Source organism: Empidonax traillii, unplaced genomic scaffold (genome assembly GCF_003031625.1).
Source record: "Empidonax traillii isolate 1590-97213 ecotype Southwest subspecies unplaced genomic scaffold, ASM303162v1 scaffold211:size764888, whole genome shotgun sequence".
NCBI classification, from domain to species: Eukaryota; Metazoa; Chordata; class Aves; order Passeriformes; family Tyrannidae; genus Empidonax; species Empidonax traillii.
This window is the reverse complement of record NW_020955404.1, coordinates 463,783-477,230: the sequence shown is the minus strand read 5'-3', so window position 1 is coordinate 477,230 and position 13,448 is coordinate 463,783. Positions and strand designations below refer to the sequence as shown.

Below are 13,448 nucleotides of genomic sequence, written 5' to 3'. Positions count from 1 at the left end.
GCTGGTGGAAGGAATCACCAAGCCACTCTCCATCATTTATCATCAGTCCTGGTTAACCAGGGAGGTCCCACATGACTGGAGGTTAACAAATGTGATGCCCGTTTACAAGAAGGGTTGGAAGGAGGATCCAGGGAACTACAGGCTTGTCAGCCTGATCTTGGCAGGTCATGGAGCAGATCATCTTGAGTACAAAAACAGGATGCATACCGGACAACCAGGGCGTCAGGCCCAGCCAGCATAGGTTTAGTGAAAGGCAGGTCCTGCTTGACCAACCTAATCTCCTTTTATAACCAGGTGAACCAACTAGTGGATGAGGGAAAGGCTCTGAAATTCACTAAAGCCTTTGATATTGTCTCCCAGAGTATGCTTCTGGATAGGTGCTTGGATAGGTGCCCTGTTTACTGGGTTAAAAACTGTCTGGATGGCAGTGCCCAGAGTGTGGTGGTGAGTGTAGTTACATCCAGCTGCAGCTGGTCACAAGTGGGATTCTCCAAGGTCCAGTCCTGTTTAATATCTTTAATGACAATCTAGATAAAGGGATCAAATGTACCCTCAGTCAGTTCACAGGCTACACTAAGTTGGGCAGGAGTGATGATTAGTTGTGGGCTAAGAAGGCTCTGCAGATGGATTGGGACAAACTGGATGAGTTAGCTGAGGGCAATGGTAGGAGTGTTCAATAAGGTGAAGTGCTGGGTCTTGCACTTGGGTCACAGCAACCCCATGCAGAGCAACAGGCCGGGGGAAGAGTGGCAGCCCAGTGAAAAAGGACTTGGGGGTGCTGGTCAACTGGCTGAACATGAGCCAGCATGTGCCCAGGTGGCCAAGAAGACCAGTGGCATCCTGGCTTGTATCAAAAACACTGTGGCCAGCAGGACTAGAGAAGTGATTGTCCCTCTGTATTCAGCACTGGTGAGGCCACAGCTCTGTGTTCAGTTTTGGACTCCCAACTTCAAGAAAGACAAGGTGCTAGAGCATGTCCAGAAAAGGGCAATGGAACTGGTGAAGGGTCTGGAGCACAAGTCTTGTGATGAGCAGCTGAGGGAGCTGGGGTTGTTTGGCCTGGAGAAAAGGAGGCTCAGGGAGATCTTATCACTCTCTACAACTACTTGGAAAGGAGGGTGTAGTGCAGGTTGGCCTTTTCCCCTAGGGAATTAGCAACAGCAGAAGAGGAAATGGCCTCAAGTTGTGCCAGGGGAGGGTCAGATTGAACATCAGGAAGAATTTCTTCTCTGAAAGGGTGGTTAAGCATTGGAACAGACTGCCTAGAGATACTGTGGAGTCACTGTTCCTGGAGATGTTCAAGAATAAAATGGTCATGGCACTTAGTGCTTTGGTCTAGTTGACATGATGTTTGCTCAAAGGTTAGGTTCAATTACCTTGGAGGTCTTTTTCTACCTAAATGACTTTATCATTTTATTCTATGAAAGGACCACAATTCAAGCTGTTGGAAACAAAGCAGATGAAAACCTACTTCCACTCTCCTCCACCCTTGTGGCCAGCATGACTCAATAATATTATCACACACATCCTTTGACACTTCAAGCAGGGCTCTGAGCTCCCCAACCCCACTGCTACTCCTACGCATTTGTTCCACCACTATAAGCACCTGCTAAAACCCAAGCAACTTGTTATGCAAGGCTTTGGACTTCACAGCACTGCAACAACTTCTTCACACTCACGTATTGTAAGCTCCAACACTTCCCATTATAGAGGAATTCCTTGTCTGTTCAAAAAAAGAGATGGAGAGGAACAAAGGCAAACAGCTACAGAAAGAGTGAAAAAGGGGAAGTGGGAAGGCAAGAGAGAAGATGCGATTAGACAAGCCAGTGGTACAGGTTCTTGCTTTGCTACACGTTTTCTCCAAGAGCCCGCATCAGTTCCAGTGCTGCGAAGTTCAAAGGACCTTTGAAACTTAGAAGAACACCATTTGTTTTAAGGAGCTCTCCACAGTTTCCTGGGAAGTCTCTGCTTACCAGAACACCTATCCACCCGGTCTTCCAATTTCAGCTCTCTAAGGACCTCTATGTTTTCTCCAGTGTCACCACTTTAAAGAAGTTCCCTTCCCATGCTACAGACTACTACACCATCTGTAACCACACCTGTAACACCCCTGGTGCTTCCCACAGTCAGAAACTACCAAGGTACCCTTTGGGTGTTCTTGCTTGTCTTAGTCCTTGGAAGAGCACCCCTCCACCTGCCCTGTGCCACCTCCCCCCTACCACTGAGCTTTGTCCCAGATACCCAGGTGAACATTGTTCCAGAGGCTGACACAGACACGCTATGAGCAAGTCACTTCCCACAGCTGGAAACTACAGCAAGACTCTGCAAGTGAAGTTGCAGGTAGTGCACAAGACTGAGAGGCCCTGTGCAAACCTTCACAGCACCAGCAGGATCTCCAGAATTAATGCAAGCTGTCTTGGATATTGCAAGACAATGCAATGTTTTTAGACAACAACACATGTGCCAGTTTCATCCCTGACACTTTCTAGAGAGCTCAACCCAAGGCTGCTATGTAACAAGAAATATGGATAATCTGAGTGTCCCAACGGGATTCAGAGATGAAGAACCTGTATCTTCAATAACCAGTTGAAGAAAATTGATCTCTTGGATTATTATTTTTTCCTAACAACTTAATTACATGCCAGATTGTGAGAGGAAATAAAATTGGCATTTTTATTCAGTGCTCCAAACTGTGTCAGAGTAAAGGTAAAGCATCCAATAACAAATACTGAAACAGAGCACACAAAGAGAGACAGGAATAGAGACAATATGAAGTGAGGCCTCCATAAGGAATTCTGCTGCTCCACAGTCTGAATATATCCTGAAGGATTAAATTAGCAGAGCTTCATTGTAGGCAATATTTCTCAACAGCCTGTCCTTCCATACCCTTTTCTCTTTACTTTTTGATCTCATTTATACATTCAGCAAAATGAAATCCACGCTAACTCACAGAATTTAATTGTGCAGTATGTGAAAAAGTACTTCCTTTTAGTTTAAATTTACTGCCATTTTTGCTGGTTTTTTGAAGGATTTTTTTCATTGTTTTTTTGGGCTTTTTGGTTTTTGTTTGATTGGGTTTTTTTGTTTTAACAAATGAAACATACCAGTATTCCCGTGGGGAAAATGGTATTCCATGCCATCTTGTAATCATCTCTGTGCCAGTCATAACTTTGCCATTACATCTCAATCCTCTCTTTTGCTCTGAAACTCTAGTTCCCCTTTTCCATACCTTGTTTTTGACCTCCACTTCCCATCATTTAATTAGGTGTTAACCCACAAAAGATCTGTAGTTGCCTAGCTGTCACAAGCCTCTGGAAATAGCCCTGCCAAAAGTTTTCTGGAAATCCAAGTTCACTGCACTGATACAGACATGGGCAAGCAGTGCAGTAAGTTCACAACAACGAATTTGTAGAGCAAAATGTGCTGTGCCAAGGATCTGACATGCACGCAAGTACTGGAAATTAGTATCGGTAGTTCAGTCTCACAGACTGATTAGCAGTGCACTTTCTGGAACACACCTGGTTAATTTGGTTCAAAGGACTGATTTTGTGTAAGTCATGGCAAAATCAGTCTGCCATGTGAACTACAGCAAGATAAGTGGGGATAATCTTGATATTTGCTTAAGAAGTGCACTCCTTACTTGAATTAACACACCCATGGCACAACATCCCCTATCAACTGGATTCATCTTTAGATCAAGAGGACTCCAAAGAAGGTTGGGTTTCTGGAGAGACATCTTTACTCCCCAAAAAACAAAGTCAGTATTAGTCTCCCTTGATAGCTGTGAATTCACCTGGTTATTAATTTGCCTCTTCTTAGTCCTTTGGTACCCTGTAACTGATTCAGTTAGTGAATTACATGCCATAGTATCTACTTTAGCATTTCCTTTTCCAAGTTGCTTCAGAATTCTCCACGAACATTGTCAGGTGCTGATGATCTACAAGTTGCTTTTTTTTTACTTATTTGTCTTAAAATACACTCCTGTAGTAGTTAAATTTGAGACAGTTTGTTAGATGTCCTCCACCAAAAAAAAAAAAAAAAATCTCATCTAGTCCAAGGGCTCATTTAATACTGTTTCTTATGGTCTTGCTATCTTTTCCTCCTTCTTCTTTTATAACTCAAACAGTATCAAAATCTTCCTCTGTTTTCTCTTTCTAGTGATCTGAAAGGATTTTGGTGTGACCCCTTTCCCAGTCCATTTTTTATGATTTCAGCAATCAAACCAAAAAGACCAGCTATTTATCAGAACTTACAGTTTTTCCATATTTTTCTATTTGATACGACTTTCCGTTTTTTGACAAACATCATCTTATTTCTAATAGGCTGATGTAATTTGATGTTTACATATATTATCTTTTTCATTTTATTACTGGTACTTTTTAAATCTTTCTTGACAGGTGTTAAACATTTATTCCTAGTTTCTACTAATGGCACAATTAAACAGCCTTGATGCCATTTCAAATTGCTTATCTTTTTAGCTGCTCCTCTTATTTTCCTCTCAACACACATTCTCACATCATTTAAGTCCATTTTTTAAAGTAGCTATGTTTGATTTCTTAACTACCACATTGATGCTGAGTATCACAGAATGACAGAATATGCCAAGTTGGAAGGAACCCACAAAGATCATCAAGTCCAACACTTAGTTCGGCACAGGACCATCCCCAAGAGTCACACCACGTGCCTGGGAGTATCATCCAAATTCTTCTTGAATTCTCTCAGGCTTGGTGCTGTGGCCACTTTGCTGGAGAGCCTGTTCCAGTGCCCAACCACTCTCTGGGTGAAGATCCTTTTTCTAATATCCAACCTAAACCTTTCCTGACACAACTTCAGGCCATTTCCCCAGGTCCTGTCACTGGTTACAACAAAGGAGAGAACAGTGCCTGTCCCTCCTCTCTCCCTCACAAGGAAGCTGGAGACTGCAATGAGGTCTCCCCTCAGTCTCCTCCAGGCTGAACAGACCAAGTGACCTCAGTCACTCCTCACACGGCTTCCCCTCAAGGCCCTTCACTATCTTTGTTGCCCTCCTTTGGACACTCTCTAACAGTTTAATATCTTTTTTATATTGTGGTGCCCAAAACTGCACAAAATATTCAAGGTGAGGCCGCATCAGGGTGGAGTGGAGAGGGAAATTTGAAGTCACTGTTGTTTCCTATACTTATTTAATTTATTCAAAATGAAAGATAGAATGCTTTCTTTGTTGTTCTCCCTAACTTCTGACAGCTGGAATGAAAATTTTATCCAGGATGTTTTCTTTTTTTTTTTGATAAACACTTCCTACTAAACTATCTTTGTAACTGAAAAGCTTTTGTCCATCCTCAGAAGGAAAATCCCTATAGATTAAGTAACTATGATGTTAGCCTTCTCAGAAATCCTGAGCTGGAAGATTAACAGTAATAAGAAAAGCAACAATAACAATTTCAGCCTAAAGCCAGGGCAAGAGCCAAGGAAACTGCAGCAAGTTACAGGACACTGCTGTCCCATGCTCTGAGGCTGATGACACCTGGCAGAAGAGGACAGGGGTCAGACTCTGCTGGGAGCAGCACTATGCCCCAAACATATACAGAACAGCTGCTGGTCTCTCCTGCCAAGAAACCTCACTTGTTTAATAAATACTACATATGTATGCACACATTAAACATACAGCAGTGAATTTACAAAAGCCTTTCTTTCCCATCCCTTAGGCTGTCTGCCAGAAACACTCAACTGTAGCAGTCCAAGGTTTCTCTATAGACCAACTCCACATAAAAAATCTGAACTAGAGTGTGACCCAGCCTCCATAGGCCACAGAGTGTTTAACTATTAACTACTCATTGAACCACATCAGATTTCTATTAGCAGCACTCTCTCTTGTCCAGCCACTGTGTTCGGGTTGGATGAAGTGCTGGTTTAAGGAGCACAACGTGACAGCTGGTGGAGTGCCCTCCTCCAGCAGAGGTAAGGAGGGATCTAGGCTTGCATGTGGGACTTGGGTTTCAGTGTGAGGCTCCCTTGGGCTTCTTATCCTCTGAGACAAGATAAAGAGAATTAATAGGACATTCAGTTTCTGTGCCTGACTCCATGAGCTCTATCTAACGAAAGCATGGTAAAAGTTGGTTATGCTGGAACAGAATTCATTTGCATAAAATGTTCGAGATTACAGTTATTCAAGGTATTCAAGAAAGCACTAGTTACAATCAATTTTTACTCCCACAAATAGTACTCAAATGAATATTTAAGTGTCCTTTACCAATCCTGCCTTATCACATATTTATCTCCTTTTGGAGAAATCCAAAAGGAACATATAGCTAAAAAGCTTTTGGGAACTATGAAGGAAGACATTTTAGAAGAACTGCTATATATAAATCTGACTCTACCAAAATCTGTAGGAGATGACAGCTTAATTTCAATGACTACACTCATCAGAGGCTCCCTCTCCTGCAGCTATATACTCAGCTTTCTGCTGCAAAAGGTGACAACAGTACAGGTATCTTGTCCCCAAAGAAACCATGCTTTGTATGCACACAATGGAGTGGGCAGTGGAAACTCCCCAAAACACAATCCCTAAGCCTCTCTTTACACAGCTTTCCCATACCACAGCTCAAACCATTTCCTTCCCTCTTCTCCAGTGAAAAAACCTGCACATTCTAATCCAGAAGAATTCAACAAATAAGATTTAGACACTGACCACTTCTGTTACCACAAAAATAAAGTGGAATCTCTCCAAACAGATCAGAGTGGTGACTAAAAATCTTAAAAGAAAATTTAAACTCATTCTAGTCAGAGAAATATGTAACTGGATGTTTTTCTCAGGGCTAATTTGCAGACAATTTTTGCACGTTCTTCATTAAATACAGTTCAGATGAATCTGTTGCAGGCACAGGAACCCCATCAAGCAGAGGTCATTTCAAGGATTGAATAACTAGTAGCGACCACTGTCGTGTACTACAGAGCTATCCACAGCCACTGAAGTTAGGAGACTGACAGCAGGTAAGATAGTCCAGCTGCAGAAGAGCACTTGTTTACAATTCAAGGGATTTCCATTCCCCTATTTGCTTTACAGTGCTGAGCAAGCTTGGTTTACCTCTATCTCAGTTCCTCAGATCACCCAAGGAAAGCAATGGCTATTCTCTCCTGCAGATGGAAGTGTTGTGAAGAGCAGATGTGAATTCACAAAACACCAGGGAACTTCGCTCCCCGGATGTGGGGACTGTAGAACCCAGGTAACACTCAAAACAGTATTGGTTATTAAATGCCAATCAAGATCAATCTACCTCATTAACAGCAGTAGTTGGCCTTTCAACCAGAGGAAATAAAAGTAGGAGAAGACTGCAAATTGCTGACCAAACTCTCATGATTTTAAGTTAATGGAGCTGATGACAATGCCATAGTTACAGTGACATAAAAGTCAGCTCTTGGAGCAAGAACAGAGGATGATACCCTCCCACAGAAACATCTCTGGTCCAGGTGCTACCAGTGCTCCATCATTAGTGCCAATGCATTCTTGACAGTCACTTTCCTTAGGATTATATGAAGTGTCTGCTTATGATCTGACAGCAGAGCCTAAGGATGGAACTAAACATTTTAAACCTACCCATCCCGATCCCATAGAAAGAGAGTTCCCTACACCAAGCCTCCATTACAGAATAACTTCCTCATATTTTTCTTTGCAGAGAAACCAGGTGACAGAGCTGAACCTGAATGTTCAATTCTAGTTTCACAACATGCAGTCTCAAGTAAACTCTTCCTTTTATCCCCACTATGTAAAAGTTTCAGACATCAATAGATAGTAATGAAGTTTCCTCAACTTACATAATGCTTTCCCTTCTCCTCTTCTTCCCTTACATCCTCCAAGTCGATGAAGCAGAGGACATGGGCAGAGCTCCAAGAAGTCTGCATTGGGAAGAGCAGCAATTATTGCTACATTCTCACCAGCTGTGTTACAGACCTCCCAGACCTGAGCAGGAAACAGGTGAGTGCCAGACTTTACCACGTGGGGATGCTCCACATGAGAGTCAATTACACCTCTGCTCAGTGAGTCTCCTCAGAGAGTCAGAAAGAAAAGACAACTCCAGACAAACATACATAGTGTCTTTGCTTTCTCTCTTCAGACCTAGTGACACCTTCTTTTCTTACTCTTCAGTTCCAAGGATTGCATTTTACCTGCTATTCTTACTCCAGTTCCAGGAACATCTGGGTCTGAGAAGCAGCCAATCATTCAGGGCAGCTAGTTTTTCCAAGCCTCCATCAGCACAGCTGCAGCAGAGTCCAAGTTGTAAGTGTGACAACTGAGTAGGGAGAGCAGCTCTGGGAGCTTGCTCTGGCGTACGCTAAGGGTGGGAGGACTGGAAGAGGACTGACGTAACAATGCCTGTATAAGGCCTTGTGACCACTAGCAGTTGTCTCAGTGGTTTTACAAGTATCAGTTGTATTTACTCAAGCTGAAGTGTTGCTGTCTGCAATAGAAATTCAGGTTTCCTATGGCTGCTTCTCAATTCAACATTCATGAAACAGCCAACACCCTTGGTCAGGATCAAGGGCTCATCACGGTAGATACTAGGTAGATAAAGATGATGACATCATCCCATCCCAAAGACTTGGCAGAGATAAAGAGGGAGTAAGATGATGACAATGTACTTGGAAAGGGAAAAAACAAATCCAACCATGCCCCCTCTTGGCCTCTATCAAAATAATGATTATGTGTAAAGCCCTGATTGTATGCATACACGTAAATAAAATTCAAGACTCATACTCAGCACCAGGAAGTTGTTTAGCTGAAGTCTCCAAGCTCCTGCCTGTAATAACCTTCCTACCTTCTGATTAGAGCCAAGAAAAGGGTTTAGTATGTTTCCTCTTCTCTAATCTAATATTATTTGTAAATGTGTTTTTCCTTTCTTCTGTCTTTCCAGTTGGTTTTATTTATGTAGACACGCCAATGTGGTAAATTTCAGACCTATAATTTGTGGCTTCCTGACTTAGGAATGGTTCTGAAGTAGTTTTTATGTAGCTGTTCCTCCAGCTAAATATTTACACACATATGCACCATGCATAGCTTTTACTTATGTGCATGAGCAAGGGCTCTGAATGCTTCACATAACTTTTCAGGGTCTACATGTGTTTCTGATCATGACAACACACTGAAAATATGTGCCTACAAAACACATTTTAAATGTATTTATACAAAACAGTATGTGCTTACCCTTGAGGTGTTTTCTATATATAGAAAAGCTGAAGATTAGGCTTCTTGTTCTCATTTTTTCTCTTCAAGTTCTTTCCTTGTTATTCATTGTATCCAGGTTTCCTTTACAACTCAGCTATACATTATTTTTCACTGGCATGGAATCAGTCAAACCTGAGTTTTGATAATACACATGCACATGATAAAGCATGAGACTATCCCCTAAAGAGATATTTGGACTTTCACATTTCAGTCAGTTCAACAATAATGAGGGCCTAAGAATGAGCATCATGCTCCTGCTCAGTGTCTGCTGAGAGACCACAGCTTACAAGCCTTCAAGGTATAAAAGAGGGGTATAGTTATAAAACACTATCAATGCTCCTTGTCATCATATTAAACATATGCATGCTTTAAGTCCCTTTCTTAAAAAAAAAAAAAAAAAAAAAAAGGGCAGAAAATTAATAAATTCAATCTTGTCCACCAGAATGGTTTTAAACAGTGATTTACTTGAAAAAACCTTTACGTTTGGTTGTTCTAGCTTGAAAATGAGGCCAAACAAGACATTCTAAGTTCCATTCCCAATGGCAAACTCAAAGGAATTTATAAGAAGTTTTGCATCCAAACCTTGCAATAAGCTACATCCAGTATAAAAAGTCAGTCACCCTGTGGACCCCAAACAGGAAACACAAAGAGCCACAGCTAGTTCTTGATTGCCTCACACTTCTGAAAGTTTTCACTGTTACAAGACTTTGCAATATTAAACATTACTTTCTCCACCGTGACCTTCCTTTTCCTAAGGCCAAGATGCAAGAAGGCAGGCAGGCTGCAAGCAGCCCTGGGACCTGCACTCACAACTTGCCAGTTCCCAGTTAACAGCTACTCACCTCTGGGGTGGCCTTCCCCTGCCTAGGAAATACAAAATACATGCAACTACAGCCTGAAGATGGTAACATATTAAACTAGATGAGATTTCACAATATGACTCCGTGGGTTCCACAGTCTTTGGACTAACCTTATAAACTCGAGCAGTCCTAAAAGTCAACAGTGCAACATAAATGCATCCACGCACTAATAAATGCTTGCAGGACCAGGACCTAAACTAAACTACAGACCTCACTATTGTCTGGATTTACAAAAAATGATCTATTTGACTTATGTATGTTCTTTTTTTCATCATCAAGGTAATTTTTATTTACGTGCATGACTGGACAGTCTGTATTTTGTATGAATACTGGTATTCACTCACAGAGGACAATAAAATAGCTTTTTTCCCACTGCAAAAGCTTGTCAGGGAGCAGAGAGAAACACAGCTCATCCAGGCAGTCAAATGTCACCAAAAAAAATCAAATAGGAAACCATGGAAGCAAACATTTTTTAAAGGTCTTGTATGACAGGCTGTTATACATTATCTGCTTGCTGTCGGGTTACAAACAAGTCAATTTGTACCATTTGGAATATTTTTGCAATCTATCTGAAATAAGAAACAAGAGGGGGTTGAGAAAATCCAACCAGCCTTAGTCATCACTGACAACCCCTCAGCAGCCCAGCTAGCTGACTAATTACTGTGGTGTCCTCCTACAGAGAGTCATACAGACAAAAGCCTGATAACCCCACCAGTCAGACTGCAAGTGCCAGCTGCTTATACAATATTTGAAAAAAAGGTTAAATAATACAGCAACACAAGATCATTGGGAATTACAGATGAGGTCTGGCCTTTTGCATGGATCCATTTGAAATAAATCTAGAGAACGTGAAACAAGAATATGCTACATAAATAATACACATTTTGGTAGTCGGCATCTGCATGCTCACACAAAAGTATCCATCTTGGCCAGAACCAGCAGTGACTGATGTTAGGATCTGTCAGGGTTCCCGACAGAAGATGCTGCAGTTTGCAGAAAAGCACCAGACCTCTCCAGCTGTACCTCTCACGTCCCCATATGCTCTGAAGAGGGGAAAGGGCAAGGAGGCTCTATCAGGTACCCACCAAGCAGTATTGCATCCAACAGAAAGACCTTTCCCATACAGACCTTCTTCTGACCAGTACCACAGATGAAAATGCCACCAGGCGCCAACGTTGGGAATTCACTTGGTGCCAATCTTGGAGGAGGGAGGTTCAGTGGTGGTACCACACTGTGCCTGCTTTCACCTCACATAATGATAGTGCTGTCCATCAAACTTTCTCTGGTTCAGGGTATCTTTTTGCTGTGAACTACAATCCCCCGGTACTACAAATTCAATTCAGAATAATCCACTTTTTCTGTTCTATTCTGATGATAGTTTCTCAGGAGAAAAAATGGATCCTTATTAAAAAAGGAATCGAAATAAAACTTTTTTTTCTAAGAAGGTTAACTGGCGCCTGATGGTCTACAATCTGTCAAGTTAAGCAAACAAAGAGAGGGGAAAACCCTATCTTGTAAATAAGGCAATTACAAATCTAGTTTCTACACTCTGGAATGAGGCCAGGATTTAAGTGTGAAGGATTGAGAAGAAAATCTGTTGTAAATTCCTTCAAGTGAAAGTCTCTATTTAAAAGGCAGAGAATACCAGTTTTAGAAAGGTCATGAAGTCACAGCAGTTTTTTTCAAAGCACAACTCTTAAAGTCAATCTGACCTCTTTTTAAAAAGGCAGACAGACACAGCTGCACTTTGAGTGTAACCCTTACACTAGAAAGAGAAGAGCAATGATCAAAAATAGGTTTTGCATTGAATTCTGTGTAGACAAACATGAAAAGAATTAAATATCTACTCAATAGGCATCATAACTTCAATGACTGTAAAAATTTATTATTGTATATTCTCAGTTTAAAGAAAAAAAACACAAGAGAAATATACCTCTTATATGAGCATAAAGTGACAAATTACACATAAGCTGCATCACTAAAGCTTTCACTTGTGCCTGGTTTTAGCTGCCTTCTAAGAGGACTTGCTCAGTGGACAGGGAAATATGGCAACAGCAGACTCATGTGCCTTGAGTAGAGTTCCTAAGTCTAATCTCTTTGAGAAAGTTTTCAGCAAAGGTGAAAGAGTGACTCTGAAAGACAGAGTTGACAAGCTGTGTCATTATATGTCTGATAAATATTCTATGAGTAGTTACAGAACTCAATACATGAGTATATACATATACTCAGACATATACACATGCAAATACACACTTTTATAAAGCTCAGGCAAATTCTAATGAAACTAGGAAATCAGACTGGAAAATCCAGTTACATTACACCTTTGCATTTTATTCATCAATTAAAAAGACTGTGGGTGTTGTGACTAACTGGCAGACAGTAATGTTTACCATGGGGTAAACTGTTTCTTCTCCTCATTTTCAATTGGAGGTAAACTTTGGCGCGCTCCACTATAAACAAGTCCTGGCACTAAAAACAAAGAGACAAGGAATCCTTTCATGGATGTATTCCCATAGTCCATCAAACATTCACCACTTACACTGCCCAAATATATTGTCAAAGGTGATAAACACACATATTAATAACAACAAGTCTGATATTCTGCTCAATTCCTCATCACAGAGGTGCCCAATCCTGCTTTCCAAGGTAAGCAACAGCGTAGTGTTCAGCTGCATTCAAAACCATGAAAGATCTGGCTATAATTCTCAGAAGTCTTCCTGAACAAATATAGCATAACACTGTACCTTAATCCTGGTCTCCATTTCTACTCACTGTACACATAATGGCACATGCATACAAAAGTCAAGTAGACACAGAATGACCTCGCAACACTTCACACACCTCCTACATGACACCAGAAGGCCTCATGGCAAACAACCCAGTCACTTGCTGTCACTCCCAGTCAGAGTGCTAGCAGATCATAAAAAATAAAATTAATAATAAAAAAAAGTTACTGCAAGAAGGAGAAGGAAGGATCCTGGCAGAAAACTGATGACAAATTCTAGAGCAAAGCTACTATAGCCACATAGGACATGTAGGTAGACTCTAAAAGTGACCAACTGGAAAGGCTGCCACATTTCAGGCAGTACATATTTAAGCATCCCCATCTTACTCAAAACTATACTGTGGCTCAAGCAGACATGAAGAGACACAAACATCTCATTTGTAGCTTTATGCATACTTTGAAAAACAAAGGTTATTAGTGCTTGTTTTTTAGCTTATCAGGTTGCTACTCTCTTGCCTTGCTACTTCGCTTTTTATGTATATTATTCTCCCTCCCAAAATTAAAACACAACACCCTTAATCACAGGTTGTTCTCACTAATAAATTACCTATTTAATATGTTCATATAGGCTCTTTTTCACAGTATGAGTCATGTCGAAAATGCC

At 41.2% G+C, this 13,448-nt stretch overlaps 1 protein-coding gene across 2 annotated transcripts in view; it reads right to left on the bottom strand.

Moving 5' to 3' along the window:
- Positions 1 to 8,626, bottom strand: part of IPCEF1 (interaction protein for cytohesin exchange factors 1) — a 74,985-nt gene extending 66,359 nt beyond the window's left edge. The window contains exon 1 of one of the 2 annotated variants that reach the window (XM_027887458.1): positions 8,143 to 8,626. The gene's annotated coding sequence lies outside the window, so the exon portion shown is untranslated. The remainder of the gene's footprint in view (positions 1 to 8,142) is intronic. The other variant, XM_027887459.1, reaches the window with a different exon arrangement.
- Between the last annotated feature and the right edge of the window lie 4,822 nt (positions 8,627 to 13,448).